The sequence below is a fragment of the Pseudonaja textilis genome, chromosome Z (assembly GCF_049901715.1).
Source record: "Pseudonaja textilis isolate UNSWEBS1 chromosome Z, rPseTex1.2, whole genome shotgun sequence".
Taxonomy (NCBI): domain Eukaryota; kingdom Metazoa; phylum Chordata; class Lepidosauria; order Squamata; family Elapidae; genus Pseudonaja; species Pseudonaja textilis.
Window position 1 is genome coordinate 299,403 of NC_142008.1, and position 6,000 is coordinate 305,402.

Sequence of the window (6,000 nt, forward strand, 5' to 3'; positions counted from 1 at the left end):
CCAGATAACATCTTCAGTGCAAGGAGGGAATGGGGTTTGGGGAGAGGAGAGGACAATGTGTGTAGTTCCCTTAGTTGGGTCATGAAACGTCTGCAAGAAAACATCGACCTCAGAGAATACTAAGGAGCTGTCAGCCTTCAAGATCTTTTCTACTGCTTTGCATCTTTCGGCTGCCATGAGTAATGGTGTGTGTGTGTGTGTGTGTGTGTGTGTGTGTGTGTGTGTGTGTGTGTGTGTTGCATCTGGGAAGAGAGCTGGAGGTGTTATGTTCTTGTGTTGTATAAATGAGGAGTGGGGGGGGTATAAATTCCTGGTCTTAAGTTTCTATTTCCTTGCTTAGCCTTCTTTCCTCTGCGCAACTGCGAATCTTTATCAAAATATGTCGAGGTCAACGGACAGAGGCCTCATCACCACCTGAAGATGCCCACACAATCATATTCAGAACTTTTAATTGGAAGAGTCTTTTGAACTTTGGGGGGTGGGAACAATTTCATCCCTTTGTATATGTGATCTGCGCGCCTAATTTCTTAGATCCAGAATTCTACCTGTAACTTCCACTTCGAACTTCAGTAAAAGAATTCTTTCCTCTAACTTATGGAATCTAAGTGTTTCTTTCTTGGATTTTGATTATTCCTCCTCCTCCTCTCCACAAACCCCATTCCCTTCTAACACTGATGATGTCCCCAGTTGGGTCGTGAAACCTCTGCAAGAAAACCACCAAACCACCAGAGATCAGCAAGGACCCCATGGTCCTGAGACTTAGAATAGCGTCCCTTTGAATGTATACTAATTGTCATACTTTAAAACGAAATTCCGTTGCATAGACAGCTCTCGAAGGGTCACTGCCTCCATCATACACTAAACATGAATGAATGAATGAATGAATGAATGAATGTACTTTGGTGCAAGATATGTTGGTATATTCATTGTCAGTCAGTCAGTCAGCTGGTGCTCCGTTCAAAATCCAAGAAAGAAAAACTTAGACTCTTGTAATTAGAGAAAAGATATCTTTTACTGGAAATCAGTGGTAGCAACAAGAGAATTCTGAATCCGGGGAAATAGGCACGTACATCTCATATATCAAGGGAGTGAAATGTTCCCACCCCCAACAGTTCAAACGGTTCTTCCAATTAAAAGTCGTGAAGTTCAGCATGCGGACATCTCCAGGTGGTGATGATTAGTTAGTTAACCTTGGCTTACTCAGATAAAGGTTTGCAGTTGCGCAGAGAAGAGAAAGCTAAGCAGGAATGAGAAACCCTCCCCAGTTTATACAATATTAGTTAGTAATACTTTCAGCTCACGACCCATACATTCCCCCACTTCCACCTCGCGTTACTCATGACAGCCAGAAAGCAGCAAAGGAAAGGAGGAAGATCTTGAAGGCTGACACATTCATTCATTCATTCATTCATGTTTAGTGTATGATGGAGGTGGTGACCCTTAGAGAGCACCGAGGATATTCCCCAATCCTCTTCCTCCTCCCTGCTTCTCCTCCCTTCCCAGCCCTGATGCTGTCACCTAGCTGGGTCCTGAGACGTCCACGGTGGGGGGGTGTGAATCCCCACTTGCTCAGGGCCACCCAGAGGACACCCACCCACCCGCCCTCCCTCCCGCCTCACAGCCAAGCCAAGCCAGCCCCATCCCATCTCTGCCCCACTCTACCCTGACCAGCCTCTTTCCCCCTCCCCTCGGTATCTCTTGGCCCATCATCCACCCCCCCCCCGGGGCCGACCTTGGCGTGTCCCCCTGGCTGCTCGGCGGGAAGCGGAGGATCCAGAAGTTGCGGTTCCTCAGCAAGTTCTCCAGGTTCTCCAGCCGCCGTTGGAGCCGCCCGTATTCCTCCACCAGGCCGCTCAGGATGGCCCATTTGCCTTCCAGCTGGCTGCCCAGCTCGGTCACCGTCCTCTGGCAACCGCCCAGCTTCTTCTCGGCCGAAGCCAAGCGGCCTTCCAGGCCTAACAGCCGAAGGCCGGTCCTGGTCCAACGCCTCCGGGCCTCGCAAAGCCGCCCCGACCGGCCACAACGGCGCCTCCATTCTCCTGAGGTGAAAAAGAAAGAGAGGAAGAAGGGGAAGGGGGGGAAAGACCGTCATGCCCCGCGGCGGAGGACCTCCCGACAAGCCCCGCTCCTGAGGGGACGCTCCGTCCGCCCCCTCGCCTGCCCCGCCGCCGCCCCGGAGAGAAGGCGGGGGAGCGAGAGCTGGGGGAAGGGCAAGAGCATGCCGCTTGGGCGCCGGGCGACTCCTACCGTCGGGGAGGAGCTTATGGAACGGGCGCTCGCGGTCACCGCGCACGCGCTCTCCCTCCGCGCTCAGTTTTGTCTGGTGGGGGCGGGGGGGAAAGAAGCGGGAAAACCTCCGCCTCAGAAGGAGCGTCGCCCGCTCGAAGGCATCGGCCACGTCGGGCTGTGAGGGAGATTCCTGAGGCGGGGAAGGAAAAAAAGGGGGAAAAGATGGCTTTGATTTTCTCTCTGTGTCTCTTGCTCTTTCTGTTTTTCTCTCTCTCCCTTGTTCTTTTTCTCTCTCCCCTTTCCCTTTCTTTCCTTCTCTTTTCTTTCCCTTTCTCTCCCTCTTACCCCTTTTCTCCCTTTCTATCTTTCCCTTTCTTCCTTCTTTCTTTCCTTTCTCCCTTTCCTTGCCTCTTGCTCCCTTTCTTTCCTTTCTCCCTCTTACCCTTTTCTCCCTTTCTATCTTTCCCTTTCTTCTTTCTTTTTCTTTCTTTCTTTCTTTTCTTTCTTTCTTTTTCTTTCTTTCTTTCTTTCTTTCTTTTTCTTTCTTTCTTTCTTTCTTTCTTTCTTTCTTTCCCTTTCTCCCTTTCTTGCCCTCTTGCTCACTTTCTTTCCCTTTCTCTCCCTCTTACCCCTTTTCTCCCTTTCTATCTTTCCCTTTCCTTCTTTCTTTCCCTTTCTCCCTTTCTTGCCCTCTTGCTCCCTTTCTTTCCATGTCTCTCCCTCCCTTTCTCCCTTTCCCTCTTGCTGCCTCCTCCTTTCCCTACTCTTTCCTTCTTTTTCCCTCTCTTCCCCCCTTTCGTTTTCCCCCCTTTCCCACTTTCTTTCTGTATTTCTCTCCATTCCCCTCTTTTGCTCTCATCCTCTTTCCCCCTTGCTTCCCCTTTCCTGGTCTTTATTTTTCTCAGTCTCCTTCGCTCTTGCTTGCTTTCCCTTTTTTCTCTCCTTCCCTATTGCTTTCCCTTTCTCCCACTTCCCATCTGTCTCTCTCTCTCTCTCCCTTTCCCTCTTGCTTTCTATCTCTCCCTTTCCTTTTCTTTCCCTATTACTCTTTCCCTTACTCCCTTTCCCCCCTTTCGTTTCCCTCCTTCTCACTTCCTTTCTCCGTCTCTCCCTTTTTTCCTTTCCCTCCCTTATTCTGTTTCTCTCCCTTTTGCCTGTTTTATTTCCCTTTCCCTCTTGCTTTCCTTCTTTCTCCCTTTTCCCCACCTGCCTCCATCCCTTTCTCGCTTTCTCTTTCCCTCTTGTTCTATCTCACTGGACCACGGTGGCACAGTGGTCAGAATGGAGTACTGCAGGCTACTTCTGCTGACTGCCGGCTGCCTGCAATTTGAATCTCACCAGGCTCAAGGTAGACTCAGCCTTCCATCCTTCCGAGGTGGGTAAAAGGAGGACCCAGATTGGTGGGGGCAAAGGGCTGACTCTGTAAACCACTTAGGGAGGGCTGTAAAAGCACTGTGAAGCGCTTTAAGGTATATAAGTGCTATTGCTTTCCCTTCCTCCTCCCTTTCCATCTCTTCCTTTTTCTCTCCCTTTCCTTCTCTTGCTTTCTTTCCCTTTCTCCCTCTTGCTCTTTCTCCCACTCTTCTCCCTCTTTCCAGCTTTCTCTCCCACCCCTTTTGCTCTCCCTCTCCCTCTTTCCCTCTCATTTTCTTTCTCTTTCCATCTCTCTCCCCACCCTCCTTGGCTTTTCTGATTGAATGACGGGCATCTCGGGCTCACGAGCCCATCATCCGTAGGCAAGGGAGAGGGGGCCCTGACAGGCCATGAACATGGAGGGTGGTGAGAGTGGGACTGGGAGGGCCAGGCAGGCTCTTTCCCTTGGCTGTCCACACAGCTTCCATCAAGAAAAAAAAGGGGGGCGGGGGAAGGTTCCACAATGACTCCATGGCCATTTAAGATATGCCTCCCACCCAGGAGGGATTCTTTTCAAAAGTCCCATTTGGGAACATTTGGTCTGTCTGTTTGTCTATCTACTGTCTGTCTATCATCATACATCTCCTCTCTTCTATCAATCCACCAATCCATGTTTATCCACTTTATCCACCCAAATCCTATGCTATCCATTCATCTATTTATGCCAGGGGTGTCAAATTCGTGACACATCATCACACGACGTGTCGTATCGCAACTTTCCTTTGCTAAAATGGGGGTGGGGGTGCCAGCACATAATGCATCTGGCCTGTGGGCCACAGGTTTGACAACCCTCATCTATGCTATTCAACCATCCTGTTCATCTACCCATCCATCCTATCCTATCCAATCTTATCCAATTTATTTGCCACACATCTCATGGTCCAGGTGGACAGTGTAAACACCACCAACTCCTTGGCATTCCTCAACTGCCAGTCACTTGGAGGGAAATAAATATTTGACCCAGGATGAGCATCACAGACGTGTTCATATTCAAGGATTTGGACAGAAGACGTTTGAAAGAATTAACATCAGACAGTTCTGCATTTGCTTGATTCATGGTAGGCCTAGGAAGGTGAAGTTTTCCAGGATACGTGAAGTCCTTAAGTTATGACAAATCCATGACTATTTTAAAATGGAACAGTCATGTGATTTTATGGTGGTGGTTAAAAAACCACTGTGGTTGTTAAACAAACCAGTGGTTCGCTATGGCCATGGTTTTGTCAAAAACCAGAAGTAAATTTTTGATGAAAGCAGCATAAAATGTGATCATGTGGCTGCTGCAAATGGCCATTAGCGCAATCCAGCTGCCAAGTGCCCTAAGTGTGATGTGATGCAGGTGTTGTGAGACCATCTAACAAAGTCTGAGTCATGAGTGCCCCCCCCAGGGTAGGTCTATCAGAACTTTGAATGGTCGCTATGCAACCAGTGGTAAGAGAAAAACTATAATAATGTAGCTCTTTCAAGGCTTCTCCAACCATCTTGTCTTTCGTCTTTTGCTTCCCTCAGTCTTTCTGAGCATAATCTCAAGTGGCATGCAGGTATTTTGTCTTTTTCTGAATTAATTATGACTGCAGAGGGATCACACCTAAAATTAATTTAACCAAACTAATCCCAATTCATGGCCTTCCAAATATTGGAAATCAGGTCTGCCTTTCATCAAAAGATCCACAGAAGAAATAAATGAATTTTTATTCTGAAACACCTTGTCAGCACAGTGTCACTAAGAAAAACGTTGCATGGTCTGAGGGACAAAACTACTGGAGAGACTGGAGGAACTGAACATGTACAGGCTGGAGGACAAAAGAGAAAGGGGATACAGGATTGAAACTTTTAAATATACTAAGGCTGTGAATAGAGTTGTAGGAGGCAGCATTTACAATATTCAGCAAAAATCAAGAATACAAGGGCATAAACTGACAGGAGGGAAGTTCAAAAGTAATGTTAGAAAGGATTATTCCACAGAAATAGTAGTGGAAGCTTGGAACCAACTACCAACAGAGGTAGTGGGCCAATTGTCAGTAACTGAATTTAAACATGCTTGAGATAATACCCGACAATAAATAATAAAAACAGTTAAAAAACCAAATATATTGAAACAAAAACAACAAAAAACTCAAAAAGGTGGACTCAATGGACTACTCGATCTTTTTCTGTAGTTTCTATGTTTCTATCTGCCAGCATTGCTGTTACCCAGAACTAGAGCAGTTGATAATACAAACTGCTAAGATTTTGTTGGCAGAACTCCAACAGAATTTGAGGCCAGTAAGTTTAGCACCTTGAACAGGCCACAGGACTAAAATAAAATAAAGTTCTAAATTAGGAAGATATATAAAAATACCACAAAATCCAAACCCGATA